General features: G+C 40.8%; 1 protein-coding gene across 9 annotated transcripts in view; it reads right to left on the bottom strand.

Annotated features, from left to right (window-relative positions):
* Positions 1-14,229, bottom strand: part of LOC117870720 (interleukin-1 receptor type 1-like) — a 73,844-nt gene that overhangs the window by 33,781 nt on the left and 25,834 nt on the right. For 7 of the 9 annotated variants that reach the window (XM_034758008.1, XM_034758006.1, XM_034758015.1 and 4 more), the window contains 2 exons: positions 12,856-13,050; positions 2,332-2,415 (listed from right to left, as the gene is read on the bottom strand). The gene's annotated coding sequence lies outside the window, so the exon portion shown is untranslated. The remainder of the gene's footprint in view (positions 1-2,331; positions 2,416-12,855; positions 13,051-14,229) is intronic. The other 2 variants (XM_034758014.1, XM_034758012.1) reach the window with 1 other exon arrangement.

Raw genomic sequence — 14,229 nt, 5'->3', positions numbered from 1 at the left:
AGAAAACAAGATATTTCATTAACATGCTAAAAGTGTTCAAAGTGCACCGTAAATTTTATTCTGTACTATACCCACTGATCCTAGAATAAATGCAAAGGCACTAAGAGTATTCATCCCTTTGGGAAGGAGAAGTGAGAGTGCTGACCTAGCATCTTCCTCTGAAAGCTTTAAATCATAGCATTAACTGGTCCACACACAGGGGTGGTTAACATGTTTTACCCACGTACCTATATCACTAAGGGGCGCGATTTATCTGACCATTATACTAGTGAAAGCCCAAGCGTAGACACAGTTATACTAGTATAAAGCTGTCTTATACCAGGATAGCTTATTTCAGTTCCTTTTTATAAGAGTATAACTGCTTCTACCGTAGGGCTTTTTTGGTCTTTTAACTATGCCAGTGTAGTTCAAGTGGCAGAACTGTTAAGTGTGGACAAGTCTATAATTTTCTGTTGGAGGATAACTCCAGTGCAAATCTGAGATGAAGGAGCTTGTTGCTACATTTGCATCTCATTAAGTACTCAGGACTATCTAGTCAGGAAGTGGCAGACAAGTTATTTTAAGGACTAATCTTGTCTGGGTTCTGGTTGTGTAACTTTGCATGTCTGGATTTCCAAAGGAAAGATAGGTAGATGTTCACTGTTCAGTGTTGCAGGTTTCTATTAGCAACCTGGCATGTTCTACGCCTTTTTTGCATGTCCAGTCTCATCGGCAATCTTCAAAGCTTTCTGGTTATTGCCAGTCTTGTAATTAGTTATGCAATCCTTATATGGAAGCTGATTTTAAAATTATGTAATTTTGTTATACAGCGTATGGGGTATTTTACAGGGTAGATAAAAGAAATAAACAAGTAGCAAAGGATGCATATATGAAAAAGCAGAGCTCCAGACATACTTAGAATATATTAAACATGTTGTCAATTAAAACTTCAAACAGCTCATATATAAAGTTCTACAGTGCATTGGGAAGAATTAGCTACTCTTAACAGGCATTGTCCCATTAAATGCTGGAGAAGATGAATACCCCAGTTTGCGCATGCATTAGTGTGTATAACCAAGCTCAGCGAATAGAAGGAGCTTCCTCTATAAGTTTCTCTGACAAAAAAACAATGCTGACCAGCAGATCCCACAGCTCCGAAGGCCTGAATCTTCCTCTCTGAAACTTCCTATTTTTCCCCCAACTCATAGGCCTGCTTTCTCTAGAATTAGTCTTCACCTCAAAGCACGTCAAGCCCCCTCCCAACGTATCTGCTGTTAACCAGCTTCCAAGTGCCTTGCGCCTTCCCATTATGACAACCTCCTCCCTTCCAAGTAATAAGGAAATATTGCATCATTTTAGCTAAATTAATCACACATTTATTTTAATGTAATTGCCTCCCTAACCATTCTGTTTCTGTCAGAGGGAAACACACAACAGCACTATGTGATCTGCCAGTTTTCCACTGATCACAGTTTGGGAGTCTCTGATCTAGACTACTGCAGATGGTTTGCCTAGGTCACTGTAGAAGAAGAAGCAGAACTCACCCACCCCAAGTTCACTCTCTGCTCAGCTAGGGAAGTTTCATGTTTATTTTTGGACTCCACAGTATTTTTTTTTAAAGAAATGTTTTGTGAAATCTTAATATGTAATCAAAACCAAACAGCCAACTGCTGGATCTGAGCTTTTCTAGTGACAGTCACACAAATAAGTTTTGGGAAGAAAATAAAAATTTCTGAGCAATGGGAGATAATGAATAGATTCTGAAGGTAGAACAAGAAGAAATTGGTTTAATCTGCAGCAAGGGAGATTGAGGTTAGATATGACGAAAAACTTTCTAACTAGAAGGACAGTTAACCACTGGAATAGGCTTAGACCCTAACCCTAACCCTAACCTGGCTGGAATCCTCCCATCATTGGAGGTTTTTAAGAACAGGTTAAACACCTGTCAGGGATTGTCTACCTGACCCTGCCTCAGTGCAGAGTGCTGGACTTGATGACCTCTCGAGATTTCTTCCAGCCCTGCATTTCTATGATTCTAGGCATGGCCGGCTCCAGACAGGTGCTTGGGGTGGTAATCTGCAAGGGGCGGCAGTCCATGTGTTTTTGCCCCCAAGCAGTGTGCCGAATTGCCACCACGGACGGCAGGGGCAGTCCGTGCGCCATTAAGGTGGCACACGGACTGCCCCCGCCATCTGCGGCGGCAATTCGGCGCACTGCTTGGGGCGGCAAAAACAGTAGAGCCAGCCCTGATTCTAAGATTAATTCAAGAGAACTTGAGGGCTCTATTACAGAATTTAACAACTTCCAAATGCATCCTCCTTTTGGATTTGTTGCTTGAGAAAGTATTCATACCTTAGTCTTTATTTAGCTGTCTTCTATGTATTTTTCCTGACATATGCCAAGGGGGTGGTCACCATCCTTGAAATTTAGGTTTACCTGAAAAGAGAAACATAAATCTTACAAAAGTGTCAAATGGATTATGCAAACAAGAGCATAACATATTTCCAAAGGCAAGGAAATATCTTCAGTACTATAGAGCAAGATACTCGGGGCGGGGGAGGGAAATCTGAAAATCAGTGGATCCATAAACCTGTGGGTAAAACTGGATCAGGTGTTCATGTATAGACCTCGAAGAACACCATCTCTACCACCACATTCTTCATTTTTAAATATGACTACTGAGATACAATTTAGCAAAAAGGTGGCATTATACAAGTGTCAGAGTTAATGCCAACCAAAAGCAGGAAGGGGAGAGGAAAAAACAGATAAAGAATCTGACTGTGAAAGCATACAGTCTGAGAAAGCCACCCCCCCCCCCCCCCCGGATGATGATGAACTAGACAATCCAGTGGGATCTATATACAAAAATTGCACTGGGTTAACTTGACATATTTAAATCAAGACAGGATGTCTTCCTGAAAGACATACTATAGCTCAAGCAGAAATTAGGGGCTTGATGTAGAAGTTATTGGGCAAGATTCTTTGTCTTATGTTTTGCAGGAGGTCAAATGAGATGACAGTTGTTCCTTATGGTCTTAATCTATGAAAATAATTTAGCTCAGTTACCATATTAAGCTAGATCAATATAAACCAGGAGCAAACTGATTTAAGTTTGTTCACATAGGGGTTTGCACAAGCTTAACAAAAATCAGTTTTAAAGTGATTTTATTTATACTCGTGCAGTTTTTGTGTTTAGACAAGCCCTTAGCACTTTAAGCTTTCACATCTAGATACACTTCTACCCCAATATAACGCGACCCGATATAACACGAATTCGGATATAACGCGGTAAAGCAGTGCTCCGGGGGGCGGGGCTGCGCACTCCAGCGGATCAAAGCAAGTTCAATATAACGCGGTCTCACCTATAATGCAGTAAGGTTTTTTGGCTCCCGAGGACAGCGTTATAGCGGGGTAGAGGTGTACTTAGGTCAGAAGAAGCAGCAAGGGCAGTAAAAAAAAATCCATGGATTGGGGGCGGGGAAATCTGAAAATCAGTGGATCCATAAACTCTTGGAAAGTTAGGTACACCAGCACTTTCCACAGAAGGTAAGCTTTCCATTTAAAAAAAAAAAAAAAAAAAAAAGTGTTTTCCAGGTACAAAGATACCTTAAATGTGAACTGATGCAGTTTTGTTTGCAATCAGCCAGCAATGTTACTACTAAGGAAGTATCAGTTTCCTCCATTCACTTCAACAAGTTGTTAATTTAAATGCCAGACTTGCTGAAATATGATGGCTAGACCCAGTCACAGTAGGATAAGCTGCATTTCTGATACAGTGAACAATGAAACACTGCAGAAATGTATTTTTACAATGAAAACAGCTAATTCTGTTTGTGACTATAACAGATAGAGGGGAAAATAACTTTCTTGAAGTTCAAAGTGCTGCAGATGCTGCTGGGATCAGGAAGAGAAGCTTAGAAGGTTTAGAAGATCCAGGAAGGAGGAAGGAAATCCTTAGTTCCTGCAGCTCCCACACTCCTGCAACAGCTCACAGTGCTTAGAGATCTTAAATTCAATTAAATGACCCAATGTATATGACTAAACAAGATTATATTCTGCTGTAATTATAAGAGCACAACACAAAAAGTACTAGAAATAGCATTCCACAAAAACAGCAAGATCTAGATATGCTAATAACTCAATGTTTCTTCAGATACCTAATCTGATTGCACTAAAGATCTTCCGTCTAAACCTTGTTCTATTACAGGGCTCGGCAACCTTTGGCACGTGGCTCGCCAGGGTAAGCACCCTGGCGGACCAGGCTGTTTACCTGCCGCGTCTGCAGGTTCAGCCAATCGCGGCTCCCACTGGCTGCGGTTCGCCATCCCAGGCCAATGGGGGCTGCAGAAAGCAGCACAGGCCAAAGGATGTGCTGGCGCCGCTTCCCGCCGCCCCCATTGGCCTGGAGCAGCAACCGCGGCCAGTGGGAGCCGCGATCGGCTGAACCTGTGGACGCGGCAGGTAAACAAACTGGCCTGGCCCGCCAGGGTGCTTACCCTGGCGAGCCGCGTGCCAAAGGTTGCCAATCCCTGTTCTATTAGGTGGCTCAATAGCAACAATAACTTTATTAATATTTGAGTTTATCACAGGAGCATATTGTGGTGTAAACATTGGCCTCAGGCTTCAGCCCAAGTCTGAACGTCTACACTGCAATTAAATAGCTCCTTAGCCCGAGTCAGCTGGCACAGGCCAGCCAGCGGGGTTTTAATTGCAGTGTAGACATACCCTTAGTAGTTGAGCAAGGGCCCCCAATCTCAGGGGTCCAGCTCCCTAACTGTTGCCTTTATTGGGTGGAGACCTGCATCTCTCCTCTTCCCGATCACGGATTTCCAGGCTGAAGAAGAGTTCCCTAGCTTCACTGAGTTATTTCCAACAAAAGATAGTATGCCTAAACAGGTATGCTTGCTTTCTCTTTAGAAACTGTTAATAGTGCGATGCCACAGTTACAAGTTACCACACAGCACTTTCTAAGCAGGCATATTTATTCTTGGGGCACAAGCACTACAGAGAAAACGTGTTAAAAACAATAAAAGAATCTGCACATATGCTAATAAGCTTACCAGAAATCACCCCAACTGTCTTCAATATGAGCTCTGGCGCGCGCGCACACACACACGCACACACACACCCCACAGAGGAGTCTCTCTTGTGGTCACAAGTTCGAAACAGCCTTAGCTGAGAACTAGCACCTGCATGAAAAGTTCAGTCCCTCCTTTCTATAGTTTGGAGGTCTTTGAACTGGAGTTTTCAGGAGCAGATAATCTATAGACAATCAGTTTCTCTTCCATGTAGCCAATAGAGATGATGCTTGTTTATGTTTATATAGAAATGTAAGTAGGCCCAAAAATCTATTTCTTAAAAGTAGCCTTGACAATAGTCAAGCAAGGCCTGGGAAAATAAGGAGTAAAGTGAAGTGAGACAATTTGGAGGCAAGCTAAAGATAAGTTAGGACATAGCCAAACATGTAAACAAGTTTTAGTCCTAGCTGGTTTTTACAAGTGTTTTAAATAAAATGTTAATATTTTGGAAAATGCTATCTATATTGATAGTTATTTCTATGGCATTTGTGAGATGTTAATTAGGATGACATTTAGTGTTGAAAAGCCAGTGAGAAAGTAGAAAATATGTAATTATGGTAGCGGAAATACAGATATGGTAAAAGGTGGATTTAATGCTAATTAATTAAGGGGGGGGGTTATTTCATTATAAAAAGAGAAATACGCTGATTCCAGATTAGGTGCACCCATCCACCATCAAGATACCATTAGAGAAAAGATTATACCTGTTCTCATTTAGGAAGCGATTACCCCTAAAAGCATCAGTTCATCTTAAAATGGGAGTATCAATGCAACATATGGTTATATTGCAATGCTTTTTTATTTCATATACAAGTCGGTTAAGCAAAGTTTTTAATTTGATCACTCATGGCATCATTCACATTCCTCCAGTAAAATTACATTAAATTATCTCTAATCATCCTGGAGGCTCGAACCTTAAAAAATTCAGTTTGGTTTTATTCCTTATTTTTAAAATATTAATTGGGAACATATAAATCTAAGATTACAATTAGTGTCAAAACCTAGGACTGTGAAGTTTATGACTGAGTGATTTGGGGGTTCATTGGGAAGTGGGAAAGTCAGGAAGACTTTAAAGAGCAGTTCTTGCTTCTCACTTCACTTAGGCCTTGGCTACACTTACCCGCTAGTTCGACAGCTGGAAATCGAACTTCTGGGTTCGACTTATCGCGTCTAGTCTGGACGCGATAAGTCGAACCCGGAAGTGCTCGCCGTCGACTGCGGTACTCCAGCTCGCCGAGAGGAGTACCGCGGAGTCGACGGGGGAGCCTGCCTGCCGCGTGTGGACCAAGGTAAGTTCGAACTAATTCGAACTAAGGTACTTCGAACTTCAGCTACGTTATTCACGTAGCTGAAGTTGCGTACCTTAGTTCGAATTAGGGGTGTAGTGTAGACCTGGCCTTAGAATCCTTAAGTTTTGTAACACAGTTGCAAGATTGTTTTGAAATAGACTGTGGAATTGTTTTAGTCTCTTTTGAGCAACTGCAGTTAAAATATTTTTAGTGTTATACAAAAGAACTAACTGGTTTTGAAATATATGATTTGATTTTTGGTGGTATTAAAAGTTATAGAAACCCCGTACTGGCTCAAGGACATAGATGCGAGACCACCCAAGAACAGCCAGATACTGACAAGCAGTTAAACTTGGGTCTTGCATCCCCCACAAATTTAAACAGGCTGTAGGGACTGGCCAGAGAGATGGAAGTCTCAGAGAAAAACTAAGGCTGGTGACAGCACATTAGCCTTTGATTCTGGTGCCAAACAGGGGGACAGGGTTGACCGCGTTTCCTACCCCCTTCTTAATTCTGGCTCACAGAGAAGCCAAAGACCCCGTTTAAGGTAATTTATCACTTATTTAAAAATCCAGCCCATAAACAGGCCAAAGACCTCCACAAGGGCATCTTATTCGGCTGCCAAAGAGGTATTTAGAAAGTTGACCACGTTTCTTCCTTCCACTTACATTTCCCAGAACTGAAGGGGTGTGTCGGAAGTGATCGTGCCTCTCTACCCCCACCTGTATTGATTCCAGTCTAGAAAAAAAGACTGAAGACTCTAAGAGGGGTATTTGAAAGATGATAGGTTACCATCATTAAGGCGCACAAACGGATGCTTAGGAAGTTGAAGCACTTTTTCCCTTCATCGGAAAAAAAATTTGATTCCAGTCCAGGGTAACTGAAGACCCTAAATAGGATACTGGGTGGGGATTGATCACCTACCCTTTGATTCTTAAAATAATCTAAAGGATCACTGGGAAACATCCAGTGATTATGCACCTTCCCTCTACCTGCATTGATTCCAAGCCAAAGAGAATCCAAAGATTCAAATAAGGATATTGGGGAAACTGAGTCAGGTTGCTGACATATGAACTTTAATGTTCCAAGAGTACATAACATTAAAGAAACCAGTTTTTACTCTAGTAAAATGTACTGAATGGGGAATGCCTCTTCAGGATCTAGTGGTACAAGAAACTCTAAAGGAAGAGTAAACAAATAATTTAAATGACTTTTTTAAGTCTTCTATTGCTGGTCATGGGGGAGGTATGGACACCATGGTAAACTTAGCAGACTGGCAAGATCCCTTTGGGTTTGTGTGTACTTTGTTTAAACAAAGGCTAATAATAGCAGAAAGTTAATAGCAAAGATTTAAAGAAAGCAGCAATGACTGTTTGTTGTTACTGTGGACTTCTTTAGAGATACAGTTTAGGCAAAAAGTAGAGCAACACGAGTTAGTTATAAGGGAGATTAAAAATATTACAAACCAGGCAGAGGACCTCAATGTTGGAGCATCTAATGAATTTGAATAGGATCGTGCCCAAGAGTTAGAGATTCCTAACACAGCCACACAGAGGGAGTTGGCTGAGCTTCGTGCTGTTTTACAGGAAGGGAGACAGATTTTTAATACAGGCACTCCGGTTTTAGAAGATGATTGGATAGTTTTGGAAATGAAGGAAGATACTCAGTTTTTAGGGAAGATTTGTCAGAGATTAAACCTGACACTCTGATTTCCCAGGGAGATAAGCCAGACGAGGAACTGGGACAAAAGTAAAGTAGAGTGTTGACCAAGTCCACAACTCAAAGACTGAGAAATCAAATAGATTCTGACGCAGAGAGCAGCTCAAGTGAAGACAGTTTGGATTGTGATAAAACCTGTGATTTTGTTGCTGGAGCAACGGGGGTTTCTGTTCCAGATTTTAGAGCAGATTACCTTGTCCTTGATCCTGTGGGCTAAGTGTTAGCAACACCAAATGCTCCTTCCCTTCAAATTATGAGATTTTTTTTAATACTGCTGAACAAAGCAACCTGCAATCTACTACTGTTTGTGAAACAGCAAGAGCACTACTAGATAGTTGGAATGGGAGTGGATTTTGTAACCCTTTGTATGCAGAATATGGTATAGCGCAAGTGTCTCATTTTCAAACCCCCAGCCTATCTTCCCCAGATAGGGTATTAAACAGTAATACCTCAAAAGCGGAAAGGGAAGATCCAGAGGGATCAAATGATGGACATTGTCCTGTGGCAGTAGTGGATGTTAAAACATTGGCTTTGGTAGCTAAAAATGTTGATCTGTTTAAAAAGGGTGATCTAATTGTCCTGCACACTAGGAGAACTGTGAGTAATAGTCAAATGTTTCAGTCGGATAATAGGTATTGATTTAAGGTTTTACAAATGACGGGGAGCCTTCTTTATGGTATGCTCTCCCGCCACATTTTCAGTCAGGAGCTAAGGATTTTGCTGAAATGCTGGATAAATTGGAAGAGATTTTATATCCAGTACAGGCTGTGATTGCACAGTTCGCAAATATTAGAAGAAAGAGGTTTCCTCATGCCTATCATGAAAAGATAGCTGTAGCCTGGGATAGCACTAACATGCAAGGGGATGTTGGTTGTCCCGAATAAGTGGATTTGTTAATTAATAATGTTTTGCCTATTAAAAAGGAAGAAGGTTTCCATGTGAACAAGGAATCAACACTGACCCAAATGTGTGAGCTGATGGCCAAAGCTGCTGAGATGGTCATTGAAGAGACTGTGCAGCCAACGAGGGGTAAAAACAGAAAGCTTCCTGTAGCTGCAGCAGGAGGTGAATGGGTTGAAGCACCCAGCCATGCTCCAGCAACCAAGCCTTGACCAATGGAGTGGAGGTTTGAGACTTCTCAGTCTCAGACAACAACAAAAAAGCTGCCAGTCAGCTCCAACATAGGCTCCTGCCAAGGTTTAAAAACCAGAAGCTTAGAGCACAGAAACCCTCTTATGAACCTAATCAGTCCTCTGGCCTGTTAAAACCCTAATCCTTCACTAAATCAAGATTCAAAAACTCCTAAGTCATTTTGGGGGGGGAAGATCAATGGAGCCTGTGGGCCCCTGCCCAATCTGATCCCTGAATCAATGAGATGAAACAGTAGCAGACATTCGCCATATGAATGTGGCCTTTGTAGCTCAAGTGAAGGAATTGAAGTGGTTACACAAGCAACTGGATCCTAATGAGGAAGAGTAATCAGAAACCCAGTAGCTTCCTCCTCTCTAATGGAATGGGATACCTGGTTTTCTGGAGCAGTTAACCAGGCCTGTGACTCCAGAAACTAAGTAAGGTGAGGGGGAGAGTAGTCACGCATTCACAACCACACCACCAGATTCCATCATGTCATATAATATCCTCCTTATATACAGACAGAGCAGGGAGACTAACTGTATCAGCTCTCATAAGGGGTCACAAGGTAATGTTCATTGTTGATATAGATGCAAATATATCTGTATTATATGATCCTCACCCAGTCATGTCACCGTTGGCCGGAAGAAGAGTCATATTTCTTGAAACCTTTATGAAACAGCCTATCACACCCACTGATAGCCCGCACAGGAGTTTTATGCAGGACTCATGTGTTTGCTCTGGCAAAATTACCAAAACCACAAAGCCTGTTGGGAGCAGATTTTCTGATGAAGCAAAGGTTAATTTTAGATTTGACTAACAAGTTGATTTGTCAAACAGTGGTAAAGGATTTGGGGAAAGAACCCTTTGTGATTCCAGAATTACATGAGCCATATCCCAAAGAGATATGCATAGCTGGAAGATTATGCAGTTATACTGTATTCAGACACTGTTTGGGTGTACAACTCCTTAACAGACTTTTTACCCTTTTGGCTTAGAAGTGGTTTTACCTCTACTGATGGCTCCATGATAAAATACCCTATTTTAGTATCTAATATGGTTGAGTTAGCCTTTTGTTTACAAAAGCCCCTTTTGATTAAAAAGGCTAAGGCTCACAGTAAAACTGATCCATGTGCCATCCAAAAACAGAAACCAGACTGGCTGGCTAAGTAAGGAGCAGCAGAAAAAGATCTGTCAGTGTGTAATCAATTATAGTAAAAGACATCCTTAATCAAGCACCTGTGGCCTCCTAAAAGGAAAGGGTTCAGGATGTTATTCCAAATCTAAGAGAATTCAAGAAATTCTCTTAAATTTGGAACAACATCCTGAACCTTTACATGGCTGGAACAGGTTTTCAGTCAGACTATTTAATAAATGTCTGGGTTAATGACTCAAGGAGTTGTAGATGCAGGCTGGATTGGGAATAATGCTCTGCCTGAGAATTCACCTTACAAATCCTTTGAAGGACATTTTGAAATAATTGATGGGATTGGAATGTACACCAAAGATGTGGGCAGTGCCTACAGCTCTAAGAAGAGAGCTCATCCGTTTGGTTCAGGATTCCCCCATGGGAGGACATCAGGGAACTGAAAAGACCCTCCAACAGTTGTCCACTCTAGGATGGTGGCTCACTATGAGGAAAGATATTCATGAATATTGACAGTCTTGTCTTGTTTGTGCTCAAGATAATCCCACACCAGGAAAAAGAAATACTCTTTCAAGGTCACAAAGGCATGAGGTCCTTGATATACCTTACCAAACAAGGTTATAGGATCCCTGCCAATTACTCAGAAGGGGGAAAAAATTGTTTGTGATTGATTCCTTTTTAAAATTATTGGAAGCTTTCCCCAGGTAAACCAATACAGCACTAGTCTCGGCTAAAGTTCTGGTACTACAGGTGAAGCTTCCATGGTGATCAATCAGGCCTCGCAGCACGATGGAGAGATACCCATTCCTGCTGATACAGTCTTTCTGTACTGCAACTGAGAGGTGTGATTGCAGCATGTGTAAACATACCTGAACTAACTTTGATCTAGCTAGGTCTAAAGTGGCTCAAACTTTATGATGTTCCCAGGTTATGCTGCCACGGCTTCACTACTATTGTTATTTGAGCCACTTTTGACCTAGCTAGATCAGGGGTTCTCAAACTGGGGGTCGGGACCCCTCAGGGGGTCATGAGGTTATTACATGGGGGGTTCGCAAGCTGTCAGCCTCCACCCCAAACCCCGCTTTGCCTCCAGCATTTATAATGGTGTTAAATATATAAACAAGTGGTTTTAATTTATAAGGGGGGGGTCACACTCAGAGGCTTGCTATGTGAAAGAGGTCACCAGTACAAAAGTTGCAGAACCACTGAGCTAGAGCAAAGCTAGCTTAGGTATGTCTACACATCCTGCAATCACACCTACCAATTGCAATGCAGACATATCCAAAGATTTTGGCGTGATATGGTTGGCGTAGAATAGGAATGTGTGTCCCATCAATAGCCACAGTTGGGAACCCCATCTATGCAAAGCCATCAATAACCTCCTGTGCATTGCCAAACTTTAAGCCATGCAGTACCTCATTTTGGCATCAAGTGGGCAGAACTTGGGAGAGTATCCCTAACCTATTAAACTACTTGTATTCTTCTCAAGGAACAGCCATTACAAATAATTTACCCCCAAAAATTATACAGCAGAGCAGTATTTCCCACTTACCAATATCTCTTAAGAAAAAACATTTAGATAAAGATACATTTTAAAATATCCATAGGTCTGAATTAAGGATTAAATTAACTTTATTTTCTGTGGTAAATGGTGGTTTTATCATGCTGGCCACTTGAGATTTGGAGAGTCCTGTTAACTTCCCTGCTTTTAAATGTTTTGATTTTGCAATTGATATGAGAGGTACGCACATCATCACTCACCAGTCTTAACTTGCTTTAGAAACACTCTCTTCTGAGACTAATACAGAAATGGGGCCAAATGTGTAAAAGCCAAGTAATGAAGGAGGATGGGGGGGGGGGAAGAGACTCAGATTTTTGCTAAAGTCCCTGAGGAAATCCTACACATTTGGGATAGATTCCCATAGATGGCCATGGCTGGAAATGACACTAATTTTATGGGCTCAGTCTGGCTTCTAGACAATATCTCATCACCACAAGCCATTTTTAAAACAAATGATAATGCTGCCCAAGAGAGACCCAAGACTGGAATAACAGAGTTGCTTGTCAAATTTGATGTGCACTGGCAGATCTGCATATGGAAACCTGACAATCTCTTACCCCACCAATACCTCACTCTAAACAATACTTGATACTGGAGATTGACAAAATCCACTTGCTAGTGGCTAGTGTGATGCTGTCTCTAGTGAGTGTAAGGGCCTATGCTATACTTTTCTGGAAAATTGCAGTATTCATTTAAAATACTGAATTTTTAGCTCTTATGGTTACAAATAATCTTACAAATGTAAGCCAATACATTGTTGTCTCCTGAGTTTGCACGGACTATGCTCAGTGCTTTGCCAAGCAGAAATGGAAAATTAACACAACTGATAGATTTCATTGCCGGTATTCAGTCTGATTGTTAAAAGTCATTTCAGTTTCACACTGCTGACTTTTCTGGGACAACTATGAGTAGAGGCAGAGGCAGAGTCAAAGTCAAACTGGAGTTACTCACTTTTTTTGGGGTGGTTGTCTCTTGTAGCAGGAACTCCCTTGCTTCCACCTCTCCTTGCATCAGTCATTATATAGTCAACTTCAAAGTGACAGCATAAATTATGTATACGTCAGTTAGAATGACTTCTTTTTTCAAATAAGTATCATTCCAATATATCTTGTTACAGATTCAGCATTCTGGACTTATTTGCCTACACTGGACAACATAGCAAAGAAAGTAGTAAAGTATTAAGGACAACTTCAGATCCTGGGTCACTGTCAGTTAATCAAAATTAAGTCTCCTTATTAGTCATTTCAAATATATGATTTCTAGTGATTTTTAGGGGATTTCAAAGGTTAATTCCAAAATTTGTGCCATTTCCTCTGACAAATACTTCCAAACGTTACATGGAAAGAGTGCAGTACTGCTACAATTTTACTTTCTAAACATGATTTCCTACCTGTGTTTGAGCACAGTCATATATTATTTGTAAGTAGACAATGCAAACCTAAAATAAAAATCACTGACTAGCAAGGAATCTAATGCTTTATAATCAGTAAAACCAAAAAATAATAAACAAAGACACCCTAGTCATGCAAACATACAAATCAAATCCAAAACAAATAATAAATTCAACTAAAATACAACCAAATTTAACCCAGACACTTGAAATGGATCAAAATTTTTGACTGAATAGTTTATTCACTGAAAAATATAGTTTCAGGTCACCAAAGCTAGTTGTAAATTTGAAAAAAACAGGGTGTCTCTGTTGCCCAAGGTTAGGGCACTCACTTAAGAGGGGGAAGACCCCAGCTCCAGTCTCTGCTCCTTAGCAGGAATTCATGTCTGGGTTTCTCACATCCCAGGTGAGTTCCTTAACAACTAGGCTATTAGTACAAAGGAAGACCTGACATCACCAGTTTTATTAATCTAACTCTTCATTTCCTTTGCTTTTATTTTAAAAAGCCAAAGGTTAAAAATGCCCCCAAAACAAAATAAAATATTCCATTTAACATTCCATTCCTTTTTCAATTCACAAAAAAATGCGAATTGGTTTTAGTCAAGCAAAATTTCTGGTTTTTTTGGAACTGTCTGTGAACCAAAAATATCAGTTTTTCCCACAGCTGTACTAGACACTGAGTTTCCAGACTCAAAACCTAGTATTCTACGTTTACAAGAGCAAGCACTGTATCCAAATTTGTGGCTCCAGACAAGAAATGTGGCAGTTCCTATTAACAATTGAGACATACTACACTGAAGTCAGTGCAGAAACAGAGCTGCTCTCTGTAAATCAAAGTAGCAATTCACAAGGTGACAAAATACACAACTTTGAAAACTTGACAGTGTTAGTATGTTTGCACATATCCATTATTTCCCTAAACATCTTTTTACATG

This window comes from Trachemys scripta, chromosome 1 (genome assembly GCF_013100865.1).
Source record: "Trachemys scripta elegans isolate TJP31775 chromosome 1, CAS_Tse_1.0, whole genome shotgun sequence".
Taxonomy (NCBI): Eukaryota; Metazoa; Chordata; order Testudines; family Emydidae; genus Trachemys; species Trachemys scripta.
This window is presented reverse-complemented; position numbering and strand designations above follow the sequence as displayed.